Source organism: Vombatus ursinus, unplaced genomic scaffold (genome assembly GCF_900497805.2).
Source record: "Vombatus ursinus unplaced genomic scaffold, bare-nosed wombat genome assembly UNPS02014797.1, whole genome shotgun sequence".
Taxonomy (NCBI): Eukaryota; Metazoa; Chordata; class Mammalia; order Diprotodontia; family Vombatidae; genus Vombatus; species Vombatus ursinus.
Genome location: NW_020954575.1, coordinates 4,637,847 through 4,651,745, shown reverse-complemented (window position 1 = coordinate 4,651,745; position 13,899 = coordinate 4,637,847). Strand labels below are relative to the sequence as shown.

The window sequence follows — 13,899 nt, the reverse complement described above, 5'->3', positions numbered from 1 at the left end:
AATGACTAGCATAAATACTTTTTTTAGGCAATCGGTGTTAAGTGACTTGCCTAGGGTCACACAGCTAGTAAGCGTCTGAGGCAGAATTTGTACTTGCGTCCTCCTGACTCCAGGGCCAGTGCTCTATCCACCTAGCTGCCTTCAGTATAGAGATTAATGGAAATACTTCTACTGGTTCTGACTCTTAAGGGCTCATAATGTCCAAAATACATTCACCCTGAATGGCCACCAAAACTAAAACTCAGAAAAAAGCTTTCCACTTACCTTCACTCAAGCAGTTATACTTTTTCCTTTGGTGGTCTGCCCACCAAAACCCCCTATGAGAAGTGGGTGGCCCATGAGCTTGTTTGGGGTGGGAGCTGTTCCCTGGTATGATAGTCATTTGGCTCCTGTTATCCACACCGTTTTGATGTGGGAATATGGCCTCATAGTCCTACAGTTATGATTGACCCAAGACTTGGAGGAACTTCTGTCTTTGCCTTAGGGGCACATATCAAAGGAGTTCCTTGAGAATGACTCAGGACTACCAGGTGGTATGGGGACTTTCAGAGATACCCTAAATTTGGGCTGAGGGGAAGGTCCCTTACAAACAAGTCCTGGACATATCAATACGATTTTGTTAGTATCCTCGTAGGCTGATCGGATGGATCATCTCTTTTTACAACCCCTTGTTTCAAGAGCCACACCCAGAGAACAGGGTATAGTCATCCTCCTCCCACTGAATGGTCAGCATATATCAAAGGAGGGACCCAAACTCAGGTGTTAGTGTAATAAATTTGGAACTAGAAAGAAAGGTTGTCTAGTGCTCCCCCCTCATTTTGCACATGAGCAAACTGAGGACCTTAGAGGCAAAGTGACTTGTCCAAAGTCATACATATTGTAAATAATAGAGCTGGCATTGGAACCCAGGTCCTGTAGCTCCAATTTCCATTGCCCCATACTGCTGCCATGTTTACTTATCTTCCTGTTCCTCTTGGTCAATAATGCCCATTCATTTTCCCTAATGTTGCCTCTGCTACCTAGGGTAGCAGAGCTAAAATTGTAGTGATTTTAAAAATATTTTTGTTTTCTGAGACATGGTCATATGTCAAGAATGAGACAAACTTAAGTGGTGCAATGGTATTCCCAAGATACTAAAAGAGCCAGAAGTCCTCCATCTTGCATGTTAGGCATTTCCTCTAAGGGGGATTTATGGGGGAAAAGATATAAGACTTACATAGGTTGAAATGGTGTGAAAGGAAAGTACTCATGGTTGAAATCACAGAGCTTTCAATATATCAAAGTAAACCCAAAGCCCCCCCCCCCCCGCAAGGGCAGGTTCAAGCCTATGTGCTGACCTCAATGGTCACCTCTGTTCTGTAGCTCTTGTTTCTACCTCAGAAATTCTAGGGAATAAAAGGTTAGGTCTAGCTTGCGACTAGTTTTCCCCAAAAGTGGGTAATAGAGTCTGTAAGACCTGCGTAAGTACTTAATATACAACATTGGTATGAAGTAAGGGTCATCCTTAATTTCACTACCTGAAGAAAACACATGACTCAGAGGACTCTTAGAAGGCCATAAACAAATACCGAAATAGAAAACATTGACATAACCCTTTAAAATTTACTAGATTCTCTCCCCCTAATCCTTGAAGGTAGTCAGACTTTGTGAAGCTGTTGAGCAAACAGTTCTCCCTTCACATTAAATCTCCATCATCCATGGGACTCATAATAATACCCAAGTTAGCCAGGGCATATGTCTTGCCCCATTATGACACGGCTTTAGTCTTTCAGTTGCCTGAGAGGATCCTCTTCTCCCTCTAGAAGGCAGAGACTGGAATAATCAGGAACTCTTATCTCTTGGGACTTCTCCAACTTTCATGGAAAGACTGTTCTCAGGAACTTTAGTGGCTGACCTGTGTTCACAAAAATGCAACAGAATGGCACTTTTAGGTCACCTGGGCAAGTATAGGCTGTTTGTCAAAATGCTTCTGCTCCTCAAGGAGTGGAGCAGGAAGGAGAAAAATTCCCTCGTTTCTCTTCTGTACTTTGTTTTTAAAAGACCATAGTTGTGGTAGTGGGAGAGTAGGAGAGACAGAGATAGAGGAAGAGACAAAGTAAGAGTAAGTCTCAGCTTGCCTATAAGAGTCTGTCCTCTCTGACTCTCAGTCCCCAATCATCCTGGAGACAGACTCAGTCACTGGTAACCAATAAAGTGACTCAGGGTATGCCTGATCAACCCCTGGCACAAGGAAGTTTATGGGGAAACAGGGACAAGACTCACACAAACTGTGGAAGGGCAAGACCCACCCTGATGAAATATGCCCAAGTGAAGTCTTCCACTGAGGCTGGTCTAGCTTCTCCTGTAAGCCTATTCCAGAGATTTATATCTCCTCTCATCTTTCCCTTTCTGTTGATGAGTGGCTTCAGAGCTCTTCCTCCCCAAGCCAAAGCAAGGTGGGTATCAAGCTTCATGGTACAGGGTGTTGAGAGCTGCAGGGGAAGAAAATTCAGATCCTGACTTGAAGGAGTTCACGATCCAAATCCTTAACCCTTCGAAGCTCTCCTCTTAGGAAAGAGCAAGAAAAGTTTGTGATCAGACTTACCCATGTGTCATTTATAACACTCCCTATTGCCTCCCCTCCTACCCCAAGAAAGATTTTTTGTTACCTGAAAATGTGTGGAAGATCCCTCGTCTGTCTCTTTCAAATGTCAATCAGTGGTGGTTTTCCCACTTCTTATTCCAGCAGTTTGCTTAGAAAGAAATAGGTGTCCTGAGCAAGGAAAAAGAAATTAAGTTTTCATTTAATCATTCAAGAAGCATTTATTTAGTGCCTACTCTATGCCAAACTGTGGGGTTAAAAAGACATAAATAGAACTGTCTTTACCCTTAAGGGCCTTACATTCTATTGAGTGAGATAACATGTACATATATAACTATATGAAGAAAAACATTCAAAATTAAGGGAAGGCACTGGTAGCTGAGACCAGGAAAGCCTTGAAGTGGTCAATCAGTCAATTAACTGGCATTTATTAAGAGCCTACTATGTGCTAGATGCTATACTAAATGCTGAAAATATAAAGAAAGGCAAAAAAAAAAATCAGTTCCTGCATTGAAGGAGTCCACAGAACAAATAGAAGGAGGAGCCTGAGCTGAGTCAGGTTTGATTTTAAAATATGGAGGAGGGGCTCATGTTTTAATGTAGTGTCTATGTGAGGTTCTACTCATGTTCCAAGGTGTGGTACAAGGAAGGGCAGTGTACCACAACCTAAAGCACAGCACAAGATGATAGTCAGCCGGGAGTCCAGCAAGCCAGCTCTATTGAAGGGAAATACCCGCAAGAAGAAGGAGCAGTCAGGGTGAATGGACACAGGTGAGGTCCCACTGGAGTTCTCAGGGAAAGGGGGTACCAGTAAAATGCCATGGGTTTTTATAGGTTTCTTATCTGGGTCAAGGAGGACCAGAAATTGAGGGGAGGGAACAGAAGGCTGGACTTAGACCTCAGAGTTTGAGGATTGGTGCTTATTCATGGTGAGGAGGTAAGGAAAAGGTTACAGAAGTCATTACAGGAGAACTTTGCCTTTTCTGTCTCCCACGATATTACAGATCAAAAGCCATCGACTAAAAATGAAGAGCCCAAGTGTCCTGAGGACTTAAACAACAACAGCAAGCCAATTAAATGAGTCCATATACAGTGCATAATGTGGGCAACAAAGTCAGGAAGACCAGTCCTCAGAGACTTTAGCTGTGTGACCTTGGGCAAGTCACTTATCCTTTGTGCCTCAGTTTCCTCAGCTATAAGATGGGCATAATAATAGCACCTACCTCGAAGGGTTGTTTTGTAAAAAGCACTTAACACAATGCTTGGTGTGTGTTGTTGTTTAGTTGTTTCAGTTGTTTCTCACTCTTTGTGACCCCATTTGGGGTTTTCTTGGTGAAGATACTCAAGTAGTTTGCCATTTCCTTCTCCAGCTCATTTTACAGATGAGGAAAATGAGTAGGCACTATATAAATATTTCCCTTCTCTGCCCTTTCCCTCTTGGACTATGTGATGGCCTAGGAAACATAAGGGAAGAAAATTTAATAGCTGTTTTTCTGAGAGTTTTCTGTGTTTTTACCAGACCTTTGATTCATTGGTGAAGAAAACTTCCTCTGCCAATTCAGATGGACACTTTCTCTGTAATGACAATGAGAAGTTAATTGACTTACTAGCATGGGTCAGAGTTGTGACTTGAACTCAGATCTTCCTGTGCAAATGGGTTATTTTGGATGATTATTTTTTACAATGAATAAAATGTTTATGTTAAGATTCCATACAATGGAAAGAACTTTGGACTTGGAGTCAGAGGAACTGGGTACAAATCCCAGCTCTGCTACTTACCACCTATGTGACTTTGGGCAAGTCCCCTTAAACTCATGGGGCCTCAGTTTCCTCACTTATAAATTGAGAAGTCTGGACTAAGTGACCCCTAAGGACCTTTGCAGTTCTAAATGATTATGAACCTATTTTCACATTTTGCTACTCATTCCTTATTGCCTGGAAGTGATTCCTATGTAAGACGAAGTATTTTCTATAAAATATCCTATGACGTACAATGGGGGTGTGTGTGTGTGTGTCTAAGTCAGGGATTCTAAGAAGCATGTACCTATTTCACCTAACAATTTCAGTTTCCTTTTACTTCTCTCCCATTTTATTTTCTCCCATCTTGTTCAAGTTAAAGAATTTGTTCTTTGTTTATAAATACTCATGCCCAAATCAGGAAATAAACTAACATGGGAAAGAGTAGAAAAGTTGATATCAATTTGGGAAAAAAACTTTAAACTGTCAGACAACTATGAAGGTAATAAGAATTAAGCTTTGCTCAGCAACAGCAGAAATTACTGATAGTCAATATAAAATTATATCAACCAGACAAATTCCAATTGGCCAAAATTGTATTTATTGTACTAGGAGGGATGTTCTTTTGTTCCTTCTTTGAAAATTCATTCTTCTCCACTACTAGGTCTGTAACACAAAGAGATTTAAGAAAAGAAAAGGACCTATATGTACAAAAATATTTATAGCAGCTCTTTTTGTGGTGGCAAAGAACTGGAAATTGGGGAGATGCCCATCAGTTGGACAATGGCTGAACAAGTTGTGGTATATGATTGTGACGGAATATTATTGTGCTATAAGAAATGATGAACAGTATAGTTACAGAAAAACCTGGAAAGACTTACATGAACTGATAACAAAGGAAGTGAGCAGAACTAAGAGAACATTGTACAAAGTAACAGCAATATTCTATGATGATCAGCTGTGTAAATGACAACTACTCTGATTGATACAATGATCCAAGATATGTTTGTATGATGTATGATGAAAAAAGCTACCCACCTCGAGAGAAACAATCAATGGAGTCTGAATGCAGATCGAAGCAAAGTTTTTTCACTTTCTTTTTTTTTTTTTTTTTGGCAGCGTGGCTAATATGGAAATATGTTTTGCATAATTCCATATGTATAATTGATATCACATTTCTTGTCTTCTTGATGGATGAGGGAAGGGTGAGAGGAAGGGAGATAATTTGGAATTCAAAACTTTTTAAAATGAGTGTTAAAAATAAGTAATAAGTTAAAAAAGAAAGAAAAGTAAATGCATTCTTCCAATATCTGCTTAATGTTGAGGAGGACACAAAGTCCAAGAAATGTCACAGCTTTGTTCTTTTTACTAATAATGTTGACAGTTTCTTTTCTTCTGGAGTTTTCACCAGCTTCTCATAAACTGGCAAAAAATGAAGAAAGAACAAATTCCTTAAAGTTCAGCAGCTTTCAGCTCCATTTGATCGGGATTTTATGGGAGGATGGGAAGAGTAGGAAGTTTGGGAAGGGATTTTTTTTTTAATCTGGAAAGAAAGGGGAATATTTAATAAGCATTTGTAAGCACCCAGTCTTTTAAGGGAATTTCCAGCTCAAGACAAATATGTAACCCTATCAAAAATAACTTCTCTAAACAGAGAACATAAAAAGTGCTGCCTCAAGGATCAGAAGACCTGAGTTCAAATTCTACTTCTGATGCTTACTACTTGTGTGACCTTGAGTAAGTCACTGAACTTCCTGTTGGGGCAGCCAGATGGCACAATGGCTACATACCAGTTCTGGAGTAAGGAAGACCTGAATTCAAATCCAGCCTCACATACTTACTAGCTGTGTGTCCCCGAGCAAGTCACTTAACTCTGTTTGCCTCAGTTTCCTCATCTGTAAAATGAGCTGGAGAAAGAAATGGCAAACCACTCTAGTGTCTTTGCCAAGAAAACCCAAAGTGGGGTCACAAAGAGTCAGACACAACTGAACAACAACAAACCTCAATTTCCTCCTTTTGTAAAATGACAGGACTGGACTAGATATAACTTTCAGCTCTATTTCCTGTAATCCACAATGGATCTATAATTTCATTGATATGGCCTTTCCCTCCAATGTGGTGCATTTGATCCATCTATGCCTTCTCATCCTGTGCAACCCTCCTCCAAGTCCTCAATTGTGCTGGGGACTATCCTTTGGATTTCTTGACATTGCATGGATACCATTGAAGCATGCAGACTATTCATTGGCTATCTCTCTCTTTTACTACATGACTGGCCCACTTGCTAGAATAGTTTGAAATTATTTCTCCTAGTTCTCAGTTGGATATCCCTTACCTGATGACAAGAACATCTAGCCTGTCATCAGGGCTGCAGTTGTGACAAAAATTAAGGACATTTAAAAAATCAAATTCTATTTATAAATTTATAAGTAGGATCATGGCTTCCAAGTGGGAAGGGGGCCTAGAGGCAGGGGTGGTCTGATAAGTGTGTAACAACTGGCTCTTTGGGGGGTGGGAATGTACATTGGACACATCTTTAAGTGTAAGCTTCGTTATTACCATTTTCTCAATCACTTTCTTAAATTGAGACACCCAACAAAACAATAAACCAAGCCTTGATTTGCAGCATTGATTCTCCTGAGCTGATTTGAGCTGACTCCAGCTCACCCCTGGAATCGCTGATTGTATAGGTAAGAAGACTGGGACCCATTGAGATTGTAAATAACTGTCCAAGTCATTCCAAAGAATTCATGATAAAAGATTCTAGGATTTGATCTGTCATGGGACAGGTGTTTGGGGAGATGATCTCTTTTCATCTCCCTCTTTAATTATCAGCATTCTCTTCTAGGACTGATCTATCTCTTATCAGTGGCTATTAGGTCAAGCAATTAAACTGTAATTCTACTGTTTGTCCTGGTAGTCTTTCTTTAGTTTACATTTAGTCAGTAGAAATGCAAGTCTATGGGCAGCTAGGTGGTGCAGTGGATAGAGCACTGGCCCTGGAGTCAGGAGGACGTGAGTTCAAATCCGGCCTCAGACACATAACACTTACTAGCTGTGCAAGTCATTTAACCCCATTGCCTGGCAAAAAACAAAACAAAAACAAACAAACAAGAAACAACAATAGAAAACAAAACAAAAAATGCAAGTTTAGCATTCAGTCATTCATCAAACCTACTGAGTACCTTCTGTATATCCAAACCAACAGGCTTCTTCCCATACTTCTAGTTTTGTTTAAAAGGGACCTACTTTATCCGTAAAATGAGAAAGTTGGTCTGGATAATCTTTCAGGGTCCTTCCAGCTTCAACATTCTATGGCCTCTGCTCCAATATTCTGCATTCTCAGTTCCTCTGCAGCCTGAACATTGTATGATCTATAGGCCCCTTGTATCTCAATATTATTGTTGTTCATCCTTCGTTTTCAATGGCTGTCATCTTGACTTGCCATGAATTGAGTTTACGTGAGGCAGAGTTGCACAAAGTCATCAGCCTCTCTCTTCCAGAGTCATCGAAGTCCACTGGCAAGACAAAAGTCAAGATGACTGGCGATAGCCTGGGATGCAGTGTTAAAAAGGGATACAAAAGAAAAAAAAAGATACAGTCTTTGGCTTCATGAAGTTTTTTGATCTAGATGGGGAGACAATATATACATGCACACACTAATCTGCTAGAAAGGGTAAGCAAAGATAAGAGATGAGGACAAACCATACACAAGTGTTGAGCAAAAGCAAAGGAAGGAGCTTCGTTTAGCACCTTAAAAGGAGATAAGTCTTCAATTATGCTTAAGAAAGTAATGCAATTCGTGTTCAGTTGCCATCATTTCCTTATTAGCATTCCCTGAGCACTTACAAGTCAGTCAGTCAAGTATTTCATTGAGTGCCCAGCAGAGTACTTGGATGCTTGAGATACACATGAGAACGGACAGTCCCTGCTTTTAAGGTGTCCACTAAGGGCATGTCAGGCAGAAAAACTAATTGACAAGAGTATAATTATAGTGTGGGCTGATTAGGTCAGTGAGTTAAAACATGGTACTATGGAACATCAGCTTTGTGGGCTTAAACCCCATAGAAACCTGTTAGCTTCCCATGGAGAAAGATTCTTTCAATAATCACAGGCTTTACCTTTTGAGCCCTGGTTAGCTGCCTCGTGAGTGGGTGCTGTAAGTCTCTGGAGGTACTAGATAAAAGCATGGATGGTGCAATTCAAACCCATTAACTCTATCAAAAAAGACTATCTAGCATGCCTATCCTATTGATAGTAGAATCACAGATGCAGAGAATATTAGAGCTGGAAAAGACCATGGAGATATCATGGTTCTCCCCCCCCCCTTATTTTATAGCAGAGGAAAGTTCATGCACCAAAGTTTGTATCTCTCACAGCACCCAACAAGTTTATCTGTACACAGTAGGCACTTAATAAATGCTAGTTGATTTGAATAAACAAAGATAGTTAATTACCATTGGAGTGATTGTCTTTCCCACCCGCGTGTTCTTTCTTCCTGTTGTGACTAAATTATAAGCCCAATGGGCAGGACTATGTTGAACCCTTGGTTCTCTATGGAAATATCCTGTTGTTGACATACCATGAAGCCCATAGTAATTAAAACTAACATGGACTTTAGATGTTGTCTGGTCTAATCCTTTCATTTTACAGATAAGGAAACTGAGTCTCAAAGTAAGGAAATGATTTGCCCAAGGTAACATAGGCAGTAAATAGTAGAATGGGGATTCAAATCCAGTTATTCTGATTCCAAATTCAGAGCTCTTTTCACCACACTTTTGATGCTCAAATAATGATGTTGTTCAGTCATTTCAGTTGTGTCCAACTCTTTGTAACTCCATTTGGCATTTTCTTGTCAAAGACACTAAAGTGGTTTGTCATTTCCTTCTCCAGCTCATTTTACAGATGAAGGAACTGAGGCAAACAGGGTTAAGTGACTTGCCCAGGGTCACATAGCTAGTAAGTGTCTGAGGCCAAATTTGAACTCAGTTCAGGTCCTGTACTGTATACACTGTGCCACCTTGCTGCCCCAAATAATGATGGAAAGGCATAATATGTGTAATGAGACACTGGGACTTCACTGGCCAACCTCTTGTGATGCCCCATAATTATAAAGAATTGATATTACTTTGGGATGTTCTTAGAGAGTTTCTTGACTCATTTAAAAATGTTTCTTTCCTTTGTATAATCAGTCATTCAATAAGCATTTATTAAGCACCTACTATATATCAGGCACTGTGCTAAGAGCAGGGGATACAAAGAAACTGCTTCATGCCACCAAGTAAATGCTTGTTTGAGATTGTTTAAGGTTATTCCATTTGTAACAAGGCTTTGAAGTATTGGAGCTTTTGAGTATAAACCAGCACAGTAGAGTGGACCATATATTGGCTCTTGAATCCATGGCCCTGGGTTCAAATCCCCACTCTAATGATGACTACCAGCATGACCTTGGGCAAATCACCTCATCTCCTTGGGCCTCTGTTAAGCAAGGGGTTGGAAAGCCTCTGTCTTTCCTTTCATCCTAGATCTATAATTCTATGAATAGTCCACTGGGACCCATTCTTTTCTCTGAAGTATAAAACTCAACCAATTTTAGTTTCCCTTATGATTCTACAATATTTGAACACATACACAGAGAGAAAGAACTGCAAGAGAGGAGTAACCATTGTGAGAGATGGAGTCCTACTACTTGGCCTCTTTTCTTGGGGGAAAAAAAAAGTACAATCCTCTGGGTTTAAACATTTCAGATGGTGTCATTAATTCCAGATTTGGAATTAGCTAAATAAAACCTGTTTCACAAAGAGTTAAGATAGCTGTAAGCCTCTTATGGTGCTCAGCATGGGTAAAATGTTTTCCTTTGTGTGAAATAATCTTGGCCCATTATCTTGATGTATTTATCTGACCCTTTTTTCTTCTGCAGTAAGTAGGCTTTGGAACCAGAGTGGAGGAAAAAGTTATGTTAAGGACAGAGGGGCCTCATGACTCAGGAAGAGGGAAATGGGAATGCAGTATAGTGAGAGGCTCGTGGGCTTAGAATAAGTCTGCCCACAATAGCTAAGGCCTATTTTGTAGAGCCTGACTAGAGTCTAAAATAAACGTTAATTTGGTGCCTTGGCTGGCTAGTAACCAAATTAACAGCTTGAACAAAGGGAGCTGTTGATTCCTCCTTTATTCTGGAGTCTAAGGCCAGAGGTCCAGAGGTAAAGAGCATGATGGTTGAGATTGAAAATTATAAAGGTTTCATTTGAATGCCTTTAAAAAAAGATTAAATGCTTAAATTTTAAAACTAATATCTTTTGGTTTTTACAGCAATTTTGAAATTTCATATCTTTCTGATAAACTATTTCAATGGTACTTACTCAAGCCATTTTTCCTCTCTGGATCTCAGTTTCCCTATCTGTCAAAAGAGGGCTGGACCACATGATTTATAAGGTCCCTTCTACCTCTAATATTCTGTCATTCTTTGAGTATGTTGCCAGCCTTCCCTTCCACGGTCTCACATCATCTAATCTATGGTATTTGTGCCCGAATACATTGGCCTTCTCCCCTCCCCCCTCCCCTGCCCCCTTTCATGCTCCCTGATCTCTCTACAGCATTAGATAATATCACATGACACCTCTGGCTGCACAGTCCTCTTGGCTTCTTCCATGACAGTTCTCCTTGTCTGCCTTCTCTTCATTAGCTCCTGTTCCTCTCTCCTAAATGTAGGTGTTCCCTCAAGCTCTTTGTTCAACCCCTTTCTTTCTACACTTTCCCTTGACAATCTCATTAAGTTGGCTTACTTGAGCTGTCATATTTATGCAGTCAACTCCCAAATCTCTATTTCCAAGCTGACATCTCTTCTGTATTTATATCTACCAATCTGAATATCCCTTTAATACTTCTATTAAAACTTATCCAAAACAAAATTCATCATCCTTTTCTCAAAACTTATTCATCATCCTGACATCCCCTTTTCAGGCAAAGGCACCACTATCTTTCTAGTTACACAGACTCAAAAGAATTAGTTTCATCTTTAACTCCCTCTTGTCCCTGGTGTTTTGGGTTGTATCCTCTTTTCTCCATTCATATAGCCACCATCTTAGTTGGGGCTCTCTTTACCTCTTGCCTAAATTATTGTTAATAGCTGCACTGTAATTGGTCTCCCTGCCTCAAGTCTCTCCCCATTACACTGTATCCTCCACACAACTGTCAAAGTGACTTTCTTAAGGCTGTATCACACACATCCCCTACTCTATAAATTCAAGAAGTTTCCCGTTACCTCTAGAAAAGGGATTCTTAACCTGGGGTTCATTGACACCCAAATACTTTGTGGATAGATTTCAGTGGTACATGAACCTGGATGGGAAAAATATTATTTTTATTTCATTATGATTAGCTTCCTTTTTAAAGTTATGCATTTAAAAATATTATATTTAAGGAGTCCATAGGCTTCAGCAGAGTACCAGTGGTCCGTAATATACAAAAGGTTAAGGATCCCAGCTCTTGGTTCAATATAAAGCCTTCTATTTGGCACTTTAAACTCTTCACAATTTGGCCCTTTGTTATCTTTCCAGTTTTCTTATGTATTAGTCCCCTCCATTCATCCTATGGTTCAGCCGTTCTGGTCTATTTGCTGTTCCTTACACATGCTGCTTCATCTTCTGTCTTTGGGCCTTTGTACTGGCTGTTCCCATGAGCACAATGCTCTGCCTCTCACTTCTGCCTTTTAGAAGCTGTGGCTTCCCTCAAGCTAACTCAAACACCACCTTTTACAGGTAGTTTCCCTGGTTTCCTCAGCTGCTAGTGCCTTCCCCAATGTTACCTTCTTTCTATTCTGAATGTACCTGCTAGCCTATTTATTTACCTGTTGTCTCTCCCATTAGAATATAAGCTCTTTGAGGGCAAGGATTGTGTTCTATTGAAATCAAGGGGCCCCACACATACTAAGTGCTCAAAGAATGTTGGGTGAATTTTGGTAAATCAAATTTATCTTCTGGTGCTGTTGAGAGGATGAATGAATTAATAGCTAAGTGCTTGGAGATCCTTGGGCAAAAGCTATTATATAAAAACTAGATATAATGAATCTGACATTAGTGATTTTTCCAATTAGTATCCCCTATGACTAGTGAGCTGATTTAATACCATTCAGGGGATATGGGCAGAATAAGTTCTTTCCTCATTTTCTTTCAGATCATATTTCTGACTTTCTTTTGTTGAGTGTATGGTTTTTCTAGCCCAGGTAAGTTCAGTGAGTGAGAAAGCTCTACCAATGAATCGAAGGCTATGGGTTTGGTTCCCATGGGAACTTGTTAGCTTCTCAGGACAGACTGAACCTTAAGCTCTGCCTAGCCACCTTATCAATAAGTACAGTCAGTCACCAGGGAAGCCAGAAAAAGTACATCATGTGCTTGTTATGTCTAACTTAGCCAGTAGACAAAGATGGATGATTTTTTTCACCCATAACTCGGTATTTACTACTTTTTCTTCAATGAATAGGTGATCGAAAGTTTTCATGTGCTTTTTTTTTTTTTTTTAGTCTACAGATGCTACTCAGGAAATACGTAGAAAATCTTTCTTTACTATGGTGGCACAATGTATAGTATGCAGGGCTTAGAGTCAGGAAGACCTGAGTTCCAATCCTGCCACAGACAATTACTAATGGTGTGACCCTGATCCCTCTTAATTTTCATGCCATCCCTCTGTTATCTTCAGTATATCCTATATATAACTTGTTTGTACAAAGTGATTTGCGTGTTGCCTCTCCTGTTAGACTATGAGCTCCTTGAGAGCAGGGACTGTTTTTTGCCTTTCTTTGTATCCTCAGGGCTTAGCACAGTGCCTGGCACACAGCAGGTACTTAATAAATGTTTATTGACTTACTCTCAGCCTCAGTCTCCTCATCTGTAAATAAGTGTAACAGTACTACCTACCTTAAAGGCTCAATGTGAAGATCAAATGATTCAATAGATGTAAAGCATTTGCACACTTTAAAGCACTACATAAATGCTAGTTATTATTATTGTTATTATTATTATTATTATTATGATTAGTAGTAGTAGTAGTAGTATCATCTAGTCCAACCCCTTAGTTTTATAGAGGAGGAAATGGAAGCTTAATGGTCCAAAATGAATTGCCCGAGTAAGAGTAAATAGCACATTTGGAATTTGAAACTGGGTCATCTGACATAGTAAGTCTGTGTGGCCTATAGTGGATAGAAAGCCAACCTTGGTACCAGGAAGACATGGGTTCAAATCCTGCCTCTGACACAAATAGTCCATGTGACCCTGGGGCAAAATCGCTTAACCTCTTATGCTCTTGACAACTCTCTAATTGAATTAATTCTAATTGAAGAGAAGGCGCTGACCTGCACTGATAAAGAGAGTCGCCTCATCTGGAAGTTGTGGCTTGTTATTTCCTTCTCCAGCTCATTTTACAGATGAGGAAACTGAGGCAAACAAGGTTAAGTGACTTGCCCAGGGTCACACAGCTAATAAGTGACTCCGGTCACATTTGAACTCAGGAAGATGAGTCTTCCTGACTCTGAGTCTGGTGCTCCATGCACTGTGGTGCCACCTAGCTGCCCCACCTCTATATACCCT

At 40.1% G+C, this 13,899-nt stretch overlaps 1 long non-coding RNA gene across 1 annotated transcript; it reads right to left on the bottom strand.

Moving 5' to 3' along the window:
* Nucleotides 1-1,416: 1,416 nt before the first annotated feature.
* Nucleotides 1,417-2,742, bottom strand: LOC114049085. Its single transcript, XR_003569837.1, has 3 exons — nucleotides 2,649-2,742; nucleotides 2,289-2,471; nucleotides 1,417-1,894 (listed from the first exon to the last, which is right to left on the bottom strand). It is a non-coding gene; the product is annotated as an uncharacterized LOC114049085 (long non-coding RNA).
* Nucleotides 2,743-13,899: the final 11,157 nt, after the last annotated feature.